Source organism: Lagopus muta, chromosome 2 (genome assembly GCF_023343835.1).
Source record: "Lagopus muta isolate bLagMut1 chromosome 2, bLagMut1 primary, whole genome shotgun sequence".
Classification (NCBI taxonomy): domain Eukaryota; kingdom Metazoa; phylum Chordata; class Aves; order Galliformes; family Phasianidae; genus Lagopus; species Lagopus muta.
Window position 1 is genome coordinate 46,858,276 of NC_064434.1, and position 12,651 is coordinate 46,870,926.

Genomic DNA, 12,651 nt, shown 5'->3' on the forward strand with positions numbered 1-12,651 from the left:
CAAGGCTTCTTTCCAGGCTCTGGCACTATTCTGAGTTTGGTGGATTCCGGTAAGGTTGTCAATAGGCAGAGAAATACCTCAAAAGGGAAGGATTAAAAATAAATGTAGAGTTTCTAGTTTTTTCCTAGTTTCTACTTATTACTTATTACTTAAAGCTTATTAGTCTTTGTAGAACAGAGGGAAATCACACTGCCATAAACCATGAAGCTTGCTTAGAATTATCCTCAGAAAAACAGTTTTGTATTGTATGTACACTTACAGCCCAGGCAGTGATTCAGTAACGCTACTAAAGTGATGGTTAAGAAAAAGCTTTGGGAAATTGAAACCCCAGGAGACTGTACAGCATCCTGAGCTATTGCATGTAAATGTTTTTGTTTGGATCCCAGCCATAGTCTCAAGATGATGAAACGTACTCAGCTTTGTATAGCCAACAAACATTTGAAAATCTTCGTTTTCACTTTTTCCTGGTTATCAGTGACAAAGACAGCTGTTCCCAAGGATCGATTATGTTGTCCCATTTTCCGTTACCTTCCCAAGCATCTTCATTTGAGTGGCTGCATAAAAGTCAGGATGATTGGTGTGGATGCTGCTGATATTTCACATTTTTACTTGTGTAAGCTTAAATATAGTCACATCACATTTCAAAGAGCACGTGGACAAATTGACATTTTGTGTCATTGTGGGGAAAAAGAACTCTGAGGGGACATTTGGGTGAGATGTTCCATTGGGCCTCTCACTACCAGAAGGACATGGAAGTCCTGGAGCGTGTTCAGAGAAGCATGTCACATACCTGTGAAGGGCCTGGAGCACAAGTGTTATTGGAAGCAGCTGAGGGAACTGGGATTGTTTGATCTGGAGAAGAGGAGGCTCAGGGGAGACCTTGTCACTTTCTACAGTTACCTGAATGGAGGTTGTGGAGTGGGGGAAGTTGGCCTCTTCTCCCATATAACCAAGGACAGGATGAGAGGTAATGGCCTTAAGTTGCTCCAGAGGATGTTTGGGTTGGATATTGGGAAAAAATTGATTCTCAGAAGAGTGATCAGGTGCTAGAACGGGCTGACCAGTTAGGTGGTGGAGTCACTGTCCCTAGAAGTGTTCTAGAAATGTTTAGATGCTGAGGAATCTGGTTAGTGGATGCGGTGGTGATAGACTGACAGTCAGACTTGATGATCCTTAAGATTCCCTTCCAACTCGGAATATTCTATAATCCTATGATTATGCAGCACGGTGAGATGGACACCGAGTGAGTTCCCCCTGGCTGCTTTCATCTCCACACTCCGTGCAGAGCCGTGCAGAACCCGCAATTCCGACATTCGGGGTTGGGGCCGGGTGCGCATTTCCTTGTTTTGCGGCCGGCGCTCCAACAAGCGCACCCCGCTACAAGGGGCGGCCGCGCTGCTTCCGTGCGGGAACGGCAGCGGGGCCGGGGGCTGCCGTGGGGGCGGCAGGCGGAGCGGGACCGCGCCGCCGCCATGGCGTGAGGGGCTGGGGCGGGGAGGGGGAGGAGGCGACGGAGGACGGGGAGAGGTAAGGAAGGAGGGCGGGGAGGAGGGGGTGGAGCGGGAGGGGGCAGCCGCTTTCTTCCTGAGTAGAAAAACGGCCCCCCCGCTCCGTGCCCCGGGGCTGCTCGGCAGAAACTCGCGGTTCGAGGAATTGCGAGGCTGCGCCGAGCAGGGGCCGCCGGCAGAAAGTGCGCGCCCCCGCACCGTCGCGTCTCCGCGTCCCGTCCCGTCTTTCCGCTGGGCGCGGCGGGCCCGGGGGCTCCTCTCGGCGGCGCTGCGGGTGCCGACGGGGCGCGGGTCGGGCCCCGCGCACTGGAGGTGCTTAGGTCTGTACCCCACCCCCGCAGCAGCGCCGGAGCCGTCCGCAGGCGCTGAGTGGAGCCTCGCAGACGTGCCCGTGTGAGAGGTAAGTGGGAGCATCCTCATCGTGCGCCTAGGGGAGCCCAGAGACAGGAAAAGGGAGATCTGCCCGATGCAACTTCCTGCCGTTTTGATTTTTGGTGGTGGTTGTTGGAAAAGTCGGAGTGAGCTTGGGAGCGCGGCTGCCACCTCCCGCTATGCCGGCGGCCCTCGGGCCGCTCCGTGCCTCCTGCACGCCCCGCGAGTGCGGCCCGACGGCGCCGGGAGCAGCCGCGCTGCGCCTCTTTATGACATCCCTTCTCCAAACAACGTAAAGCTGTGCTGCTCCCCAAGTCGCCTTTTTGGACAGTGACAACGTAGGAAGCGAATGTAGCTGGGAATTAAATGCAGGAATTATTGCTCGAGTAGCTGCAGGGTTTGCTCAGCCCGAGAAGATCTATTGCAGTTTAAATAACACTCAAGTTTTAATACGGCCCAAACAAAGAGCAAGCAAATCTCGGCTGAGCATTGCCACGCGATGGTTATCACGCCAACAATGATCATAACTCAGCACGGGGTTTGGGAAAAGGAACAATACAGCGAAGGGCAGCAGTGGGAATCAATAACTCAGATTCTGTTCATTGCTCTGAAAGTCTCTCGCTGGGCAGCCTCGGGCAGCATGCCCCACCTCGCTGTGCCTCTGCTTCCCCTACTCATAAAGCAGATAAATGTGCCCGCTGCGTCATGGAGGTGCTGAGAGCCCTAATTAATTAATTGAGTTCATAACTGCTCAGAGATCCCTGGGTGCATTTTTCAACAGAAGCGCTAAGTGTTACTCCAGCTGGGGGTTCTTGCATTGTGTGGCACTGCTCCTATGGGTTTCTTTTGTGACCTACATTAGCTGAAGTTTTTAATGGAAGGCAACAAAGTGCCAGTTCTGGATTGGAATTTTCTTGACTGTAAATTTTGCTGGCAAACAAAGCTACAATATATTTCTAATAGGCTGTCTCACTGGGGAAGGACTGCCAGTGCTTTAACAAAATGTTTTCTTGTTATTCAGAATAAGTTTGCTTTTATTGCTGGAAGTATTGGGATACTTAGCACTGATTGGTATTGCCATGAAACAAAAAAAAAAAAGGTATTATTTAATATAAGAACAAGATACATTTATAATTGTATCTGCATCCTGTGTGGATGCTGACCTCAGAAGACACTGAGGTCAGTGGCTCTGTCACTGTATCCCTGTACAGCCACTTCTAACCCCAGCACTTAGGTCATAGAAAGTATGTGCTGCAAAGGAAGAGCTAGGCAGATTGGTTACCTGTGGTAAAAGCTGATAGTTTCTAGTCACTCAAGTGAGCTCAAATGTCATCACAGTTTATTTTAATTGTTCTAATGAGGTATTTAGTAAATTTCTACATTACAGTGGAGAAAGAAGTGCATTTAATTACCTGGCTAAGTGTTAGAAGTTGTTTTCATAGGTTGCATACAGTTGTAATAAAATTGAAGCTAGCTTTCAGCTACTTCTTTATGAGCAGTGACTCAGTGCCTTCTTCTGGCACTTAAAAAAAAAAAAAAAAAAATTAAGAAAGAAAAGATTAAAGTTTTTCAAACCTGGGTCAGTGATGGTAGGAAATTATTGCCCCCAGCAGGCAGCTGGTGGTTTGCAAATGAGCATCACCATCTTATTTGCAGGTGAAGAAATGATCCCATCTGTCAGTGGCCATGAGAGTGGGGTGAAGTGAGGCTGTAAGTGAGGCCATGCAGCAGCAGTGTCTGCACAGGAATGTGACTCAGTTCTCACTAATTGCAATCACACTAGTTTAGTTAGAACTGAGTCACATTCCTACGGCTGTGTTTGGAAATTTGAACATCTGGAACCCCCATCATACTCCAGCAATGAGCAGAAAGTGATTCAGTTACTACTGCTATTGTTCCTGGATATTTTGCAAGAAATAAGGTTTGTTTTCCCCTTTTTATTTTTATTTTTTTGCAGAGATTAGAAGTATAAACAAGGAAACAACTTTCTGTAACTTTTGTTTCCTGGTTTAGACTTGGTAATCCAAGTGTGAGGATAGTAAAAGATACGGCTTTTTCTTAGTGAGCTGCATTTAATTGGCAAATAGGATATCTCAGCAGCAAGCTTGTCCTGCCTGTTTGCACTTCCTTTCAGCTGGTTTAGATAAAGGAGTTTGGTTACAGTGTTGTACTCCCAAAGCTGCTACAGCGCAGTGCCAGTTTGTGTTCACAGCTGTAGTCATGTCTTTATTATACTTGGGCTTAATATTTGGTTGAAAGCCCATCCCTTGAACTGTTCCCTGTTTGGGTGGGTGTGCTTTGTGCCAAAGCATGGACCATGACCCAGGGATGACATTCCAGATATGCACAAGGTGCAGCTCTTCTTCACTGCGATACAGAGGGCCAGATCCTGCTCACCTTATGCAAATATCAGGATTTATTCACTCCACAGATTCAACGTTTTCTCATGTGAGACCCGTGTTATGTGTCTGTTGGCACAGCTAATCATGGTGGGGACATGATGAGGTGTGACAGCTTCATTAGCAAAAGCCCCAGACCCTTGTGCACTGCGCTTTTTCCAGACTCGATTTTTGCTCAGGATGGGAATGGAGCAGGGAAGGGGATTAAATCCTGCCAGGAAATAGGAAATATTGCTGATGTCATGTGGGTCCTTTCTCACAAATGCTTGGCCAGCAGAAGTTCAGCAGAAGCAAGGTGTTGGTAACACGGACCTGACCTATGAGGTCTGGTCATTTTGGGAATGACATGAAGGACAGAGCACTGGGAATAGCTTCTCCCATCAGATGCTGACATCACTTTTTCACTGCCGTTGGGATGCAGTCAGGTGTTAAAACTCAGTCGCAGTGAGGCCGTTATTTTTACATGGTCTGAAATTACTTCTGTTTGGTCCTCTTTTCTTTTTTCTCCTCCTAGCTCAGACTCAGGAAGAGTATCATAGGGATTGGCAATAGCCTTGTTTAGAGCAGACAATGGACTTCAGGGATTCTGGTCAGTTTTCTCAGTTAGGTATTGTGTTTCAGTAGCAGATAAACTTAATTTTAACATTAGAGATTCTTCCACCACAGTTTTCTTTATGTTCTTGTTTGTTTTCATTTGTTTGTTTTTATCAGAGATGATAAGTATGCTGAATGTTTGATAGAAACCATGTTTGCCATCGTAAGTTTTCAATGAAATATTTGCTATAGCTATGGAAGTATTTCAGAAATTCTCTAAGGATGTTTCTGTGGATGCCAAGTTACTTTAAAGCTTTTTGATCAGATCCTTGTAACTGTGGTATACCACATTTTTTGCTGAAGTGCTACGCAATGTTTTGGTTGAGCTGCGAGAGCCATGCCTGCACAGCTCAAAGCCAGAAAAATTAGTATTTGCAATTCTAAATTTAAAGATTAACCTGTAATTTAATGGTAATGTTGAAGCCTACTCAAGAAAATTGGTTATGCCAAACATGAGCTGCTAAACTTTGCAGGAGTAGTGAAACTTTGAGCTGTGTCTGTATTGGAAGCTTCTTTCCATGTAAATATAACTGGCTCGTCTTATCACGGCTGTGAAGATAGCAGTAATCTCAAAGGAGCACAATCTCAAAGGAGCAATATGTTTTATGTTCTCTCCAAGTTTGTACCCTGAAAAACATTGGGTGCATCTGGTACATACATATTATATAGATAGAGAAGCTATGTGCTCTCTATACATTATTATGTATAGAAACTGGAGATAGAGATGTATAGCAATGAAATATGAATGTAGCACAGGTAATGACAGAGTTGTACCAATAATTATGAACTGTATATTGAGTAGAGGTGAGAAGGGGCTGTCAGGTGAGGTGGTGCAACTGAAGTCAATAAACATAGAGATGTTTGTATTATAGCAAATGAAAGAGTAGTTCTATGTGAGTATGCATGTCTTAAAAGTAGATGTAAATAATATAAAACCAAGCGTTGATTTAAGTCAGATGATAATCTTTTTAGATTCATGAATTGACTAGCATAGACTACTTTGGTTTTTACCAATGTTCTTTACATGTCAGCATAATATAAATAAAGTTGTAGGATAGCTTTGTATGCAAAACTGAGTCATTAATAGGATATGGGAGACAGTTAAAATGCACTTTGATCGCATAGCAAGCAAAGGATATGATGCATTCCCATCTGTTGATATGACATTCTGTGGAAATGCTAACAAAAATAAATACTTGATATCTTCAACTGCTGAAGTTTGTAAATAGGCACAGATATACTTGGAGAAAAAGCTGAGTTTGTAGAACACCAGCTGAGGCATTTGTCTCCATTCATCTTGGAGGGCAATTAAAACAATAAGCAGGAAAGTTTAAAGCTGTCAATTATACATAGTAGAGGTGAACAACCAGCCAGGGGACTTGAAACATTTACAAATAAAAGAAGGAGTAAAGAAGAAGGCTAATAAAAAGATATTAATTGGAAAAGGGAATAGGAACTAAATTGTGAGATGGAAACACCAGTGTCAGAAGTTTCTGATAACTGGCCTGCTGAAGCAGGAAGGGAAGCTCCACACGCAGCAGTCTGATCAGGTTGGATTAGGCACAAGGAGGATTTTTGTTTTGACGGCAGTAAAATTGCCTTTCCCCTTTTACATGTATGATTAATTTTTTCTGTCCTCTATTTGCACCTCCTGGGCATTGCAGTCACATAGTGTGTTGCAGCTTTTCCTGTGCACTGTACTTCTGTTGCTTGATCCGTGCACAGATCACGCTCTGGGTAACCTCAAATAATCTCTTCCTTTGCTTACTTCCCGTGGTGAGACACAGTTTCTCTTCTGGCCAGGAGGCTGCTTTCACAGGAAACCTTCTGTGTAGTTCCTGATACCCCAAGTCCAACTGTTCACACACTTCCAGGCCTGCTGAACGGGTCAGAAAAAGCTATGCTTCTTAGCAGTTGCAAAAAAAATAACCTGAACTGTTACAGGTTCCTCTGTTCTGAGTTTCTGCACTGCTATGATGATAGTTCTAGTCCCCAGAAGTTTCCTACATGTTAGAACTGTGTAATGGATGGACAAGTGGTTTGCAGGTTGACCTCTAGGACATCAGTGGAATGGACAAAAGCAGTTAATACTTTCTAGTTGCCTTTGTTAGTGCTAGCTTCTGTGAAAAATAATTATTTCTAATTATATAAAAGGCCTTTTAAATTTTTTTTCAGCTTAGGATAAAATAAAAAGTTCTGGAGCTCTCAAAGAGATCTTTCTGTGGAGGTTCATAGTCATGTAGTCTGTGATGGTAGAAGTGACTAAGCTTCTATTCACTGAATGCCTTAGCAGGCATGTCCAAACTGGTTGGGAATTACTGCCTTTATGGTGCTGCATATCAAAATTATTTTCTTATTCATTCTAGACAGCGAAGTATAGATTAAAGGATCCCAGCGAGAGTTAAGAGTAGTAATGTTTGTACAACTGAAAAATTGAGAAAGCATTTGTGTACTGGAATAACTTATAAAATAGAAGAAAATTCCAAATTCCCAGGCTATGGTTTGGGCATGCAGAAAATTTAAATCCTGTTTTTGCTTGAGGCAGAGAAAAGGTTATGCATTGGGTGTGTGTAGGCCATGCTGATTTCTAAATATGGTGGTAAAAACAACAAATACGATTTTAAATAGAAAGGCTAAGTGCAGGCAGGGCTTCCATGGCTGATAACTTACACGTTCTACAGTGAACTCCTGCTCTGTCTGCAGCATAGTGCAGAATTGAGTGCAACCCATCATGATAGCCATACAGCTGCATGCTGTACTAAATAGATCCATTGAATTTTGTGCATAGATCAAAGGATAGGCACAAGTTTAAATCTTGACTGCTGACATGATGTCATAGATGGGTAATTAGTTTAGGAACTACTTCCTTCTGGTTGCCTTCATGGTTTTCAGAGTTACAGCAATCGCTCAGACATGCAAGCTGATGCAAAGCCTCCTTTAAGGTTATTTTAGATCATATTAGAACAAGTGCAAAACAAACACACAGGTACCTGAGTGGTACTTTCTTTATTGCAGATGATTTCTGAGTTATGTTTTGCATTTCAATATTTAAGCTTTTAAATACTTTTCAGATCACATACTTACGGTGTAGCATTTTTCTCACAATGGAAAAATGAGAGGAAGAAGCAAAGTAATGTCCCCTGGTGGTTAAGGTTGTAATAGGCTTTACTCAAGTTGTGAGCAGTGGTACTCCACCTTCCCAGCATTGTTACTGGAGGGACAGATAATCAATCACTGAGTTTGGAGGAAGGACTCTCAGCTGCATGTCAATCTCCTGTACTCTTGTCTAGCCTTGCAGCTCTGAAAGGATCTAGGTAGTACCTGCTGATGTGGAACATTAGCACTCTAGCCATTAGGCTTGAGAGTTTAGACACTGGATTTGTTGTGGTTACTACAGTGTGCAGATAAGTTTGTACTTTTCTTGGTCCCACTGTGTTGCCTAATTTTGCCCTCAGATAGATCCATGAGTCAGTATAGGAACTGAATGGCAATATATGGGGATTAGTCTCTATTGACTTTTTCATCTGTTTCCATGGACTCTAGCTGCATTATTTTGTCCTTAAATGCAACTAGTTTCAGTTAGATGACTCGATTACATTCCTGTTTTTGTTTGCAAAATACTCAATCAGTGCTAAAGCTGATATTCTTCTATAAAATAACTTTCCAGTTAACATGCTCATGGTTTTAAAACATCACTGTTTCCAAATGATAAACTTGGTTTTATAGAAGCTGATTCTCCACCGTGAGGAGGAGGGCCCATAGCCTCAGCAAGCATAGGCAAGAGCTGTGTGCTGAGACAGTCACTCCTGGTGAAACTGGGTGGGCAGGGCTGGTTTGTGTGTGCCGCAACCCTCAACCATGGTGGGAGCCTCTCATTCAGTAACCTGAAGAATCCATGCTGTTCTGGTGGAAACTTTAATCACCAGAAATCCTAAGTGCCAGCTTTGCTGGTCATAGATGTACATACTGATGAGATATCATGTCAGAGGTGAGACATGGGTGAGTCTTGAAGATGCTACCAGAGATGCTCACTATTTCTTTTTTCTAAGAGAAGATACAAGAGCTGTTCCAGCAAAAATCGTCCCCAAAGTGCCTCTTCAGAACTGAAGTCACTAGTCTCTAAATGTTTTGTGTTTTTTTTTTGTTTTTTTTTTTTGTTTTTTTTTTTTTTTTAATAATCCATAATGTCAGGGTGCTTCAAGTATTGCTGATCCAACCAGTGCTGTCCTTTCCTCACAGCCCTTCACCCCCCCCCCCTTCCTGCTCCTTTGCTCTCTCTGCTGGAGCTGTCTTTCAATGCACAAGCAGCTGGAGTTAACAGGGCCTCTGTTTTCCTTTAGACAGTGTTTATTTGGTGGACCTACTGTGTATAACAATGTCCAATTCAGTTAGTGGCATCAGTTTTATAATATTTTTTTTTCCCCAGTAGAATATCCAGTGTTTATTGTGGATGAGGAGAATGAAAATAGTTAAAATTTATTCTTTTTTTTTCCCCCTAGAATAAATGGTGTTCCTCTATTGTTTTGTTTCTGCTGGCAGTGGAGTGGAAATCATGGCAAATGCTTTTTCAGTCTAGGACTGAGTGACAACCCTTCAAAGTATATGGTATATTAACATTTTCTTCAGAGGGTAAGCATCCTTTACTCTCCTTACTTTTAATACTTTATCAGGTTATGGTTTCCAAACAGAATAAAAAAACTGTTTTCAGAAAAGGTTGAATTGCACGATAAAGTTTTTCTTGGAAGATGTGGTTGGTGATGATGTAGTGTAATATGATATTAAGGAATTCTTTTTACTTTAAAAAGTAGTATTGTGAGTGAGATTTAAGCAATCAGAAAGCCAGGCTCCTTTTCATTTCACCCTGTGTATTGAGCAAACTTGTTGCAGGTTCACCCACAACTGTTAAGTTGGGGTTTATGTGGCCAATTGTCTGTCCATGTTTGATTTCACCTAAGTTATGGAGATAATTGGGTTTCAGATGCATGTTTCCAACAGTGCAGTATGTTTCTTTAGGTTTCAGTAGGCAAGTAAGTTAGCTAAAGAAACATCAGAATATGGAGTTCAACATCTAACGCTTATGCGTTATGCTTCAATAGTTAATGATTGTCATCCCTTCCTCCCTAAGGATATTTGTACCATTGTATGGAATTTTAAATAGTCTCTAAAAGTTATTATTTTTGGCCGGGTTCTCTTGTCAAGGGTGAATTGGTTCTTCTGGAGCCTGTTACATCTCATGTCTGATAATTTTTGAAGTGGTTTTGTAGATACCTTACAAGCCAGTTTAGTTTCTAACCAACTGCAGCGAGGAAGAGCGCTGACACCTCAGAGCCCTGTGGTATTACTGAGAGAGATCAGTAAATGAGTAAAATGTGGTCAAGCCCATCCTAGTCTGGGAAGGCCTCAGTTCTGCATGTGGTTCAAGGCAGCTCAGCTACTTGAAGCCCCTGTGGAGCTGGTATGTCAGGGCTCTGTCTGTAACCACCTAGTCCGTATTTCCTCTCTGGCTGATACTGCCTACTGCATGTCTGTAGGCTGCCTGTCCACGGCTGTGACTTTTTGTTATCAGTTTTGTTAGTCCTGCTCTTAAGGGCACTGCAACTGAGACAACACAGAACACCTAAACACATTTCTTTCCTCCTGTAGCATCGCTTTGGCCATGCTCACGCTGTCCCAGTCCCCCTCTGTGGTTGTGGCTAGGGCCTCCGCAGAGGTGCATGTGGAGAGGAAGGTCACTCTGTACTCATGCAATTTGATCACAAATTAGTGGCTTTGTAGTCCTGTTTTTGTCACTGCCTGTTGACTTTCTGCCAAACCAGGAAAAGATGGGGAGGGAGGTTATTGAATTCATAAAATATGAACTATAGATTTTAGACAACACAGGAGGTGTTTGTTTTTGGTTTAGTGCTGGGAAACGTGTCCAAATTTTCAAAGGGGGATGTCATGGGAAACTTTGCAGTATATACCCTGGTCAGAAAGACTGTAATTTAGGGAGACTTTAAAATCATCCCTAAATTCAAGTATGTTTAATTTCTCACTGATGTGCGAGAGTCCTTACAGGAATCAAACCAAGGCAAGGAATGCATGGAGTCCTTTCTGCTATGTGGGATTTTTTTTTTTCCTTTTCTCACCACTTCTAAAGGATCATAAAATGTTTTTTTAAGCGATGTGGTAATTTTTTTTTTTTTTTGGTCATGATAAAGCAGTTCTCAACAGTTCTTGTTGAGCTTTTTTTTTTTTTTTTTTAAAAAAAAAAAAACACTGCATTTCAAAAGGCTTTTTTCAACTTTTATTTAAAATATATTTACCCTTCCTTTCAAAATATATTCCTGTATGTATTCATTATTTATAGGTGAGGATACCAACAGAATTGAGTGTGTTTGGATAAACTATAGTGCGTGTTTGTGTATGTGGTGAGCAAATCTGTAGACATAGTACAAGTATTACCAACTAAACCACACTTTGATCTGTGTAATGTGTCCTGTAATGATTGGTTTACATCCCAAAAATGGCAAAACTTACCTGCAAAATGTGTTAGAGTACTATGAAAATGTCATTTTCCATTACTCTCTGTTAAAGCAATTGTGTTATGCTCTGTAATGCATAAATGCAGACAGTTACAGAGTACAACATTATTTTTACCCTAAGGAGGAATGCAAAAAAGGACATGTACTTCTTGGCCGTAATTACTTTCTTCTAAATTGACAGAACACAAATGACTGAGGGTCTGTGTACCCAGTAGTTGTTGAGGGTCGCAGTCCAATGAGATTGCCTCACTGTGCATGCAGTAATGACATTGTGGAATCAGGATGTGGGTCTCTAAACATGGTTTTAGCAGCCTAAGTTTCTGCTAGGAAATGTTGGCATCTATACATAGGGAACTGTGGGGAGAAATAAAAGGTTGCTTTGTACTTCAGTCTCTTATGAGTTTTATTACTGAATCCTATGAAACAGGTTTTCCATGGAAAAAAATATTTCATATTTGTTTTTAGGTTTTCTTTCCTCCTGTCTATTTCTTTTTCAATAATTGAAAACTACTGTTCATTATTTACATAAAGCTGTCTCTCTTCAGTCTGCTTTCTGTAACCTTTCCCCTGTGAAGAATTTGAGGAATTTGTTGGCTTTCCTCAGGGGGATCCTGGCCATGTTTTATCTGAGACTTAAGGCTAGATAGTTGGTGTTTTCTACTAAGTAGCTTACTATGTTTAAATACTTCCATTTAACCTCAGTATAGATTTGCCATTTGGGCACATTTTGAGAAGTTGTGTATGTAGGAAAATATGTACTTTACTTTAACCTTCAGCCTCCTTGGTAGCTGGCAGTAAATCTCCAAATGCAAGATGGAGAGCCGCTTAGGGGAAAAAAAAAGATACAAAATACCTAAATGCCCTAAAGGCTGGGTATTTCAGCTGCCTTTCTAAGGCTCTGCCTGTTCCTTGTTCTCTTTATTCGTTCCGTCTTTTTTTTGAAAATGAGGACGTGTCAGAGCACAGTATAAAATGACCTCTACGCAAACTCTAGCATTCCACATCCTTCGTTCTCCAGCTGTTAACATCAGCCACTGCAGCACACAGGCTTGGCTGCTGCTAGCACCATCTCAATGGCAGTCCCCACTCCTCCTTCCTTCCCTCTCTCTCCCTCATCTATTTCCCAGTAAGACAGCAGTGCTTTGAGTTAGGCACTATTGCAGTGAATTGAAACTTCAGTGAGTCCCAAATACTTGAACTGTCAGTGTGTTCATTCTCCTTGTATCAGCTCCTGATAGTAGTATATAGGTTTCA

At 42.3% G+C, this 12,651-nt stretch overlaps 1 protein-coding gene across 3 annotated transcripts in view; it reads left to right on the forward strand.

Moving 5' to 3' along the window:
* The first annotated feature begins 1,583 nt into the window (after window positions 1-1,583).
* The window catches only part of DSE (dermatan sulfate epimerase), a 31,750-nt gene continuing 20,682 nt past the window's right edge, over window positions 1,584-12,651 (forward strand). Inside the window, exons 1-2 of one of the 3 annotated variants that reach the window (XM_048938409.1) lie at window positions 1,585-1,908; window positions 9,373-9,502. The gene's annotated coding sequence lies outside the window, so the exon portion shown is untranslated. Of the gene's footprint in view, window positions 1,909-3,509; window positions 3,802-9,372; window positions 9,503-12,651 lie in introns of those variants that run through there. The other 2 variants (XM_048938410.1, XM_048938411.1) reach the window with 2 other exon arrangements.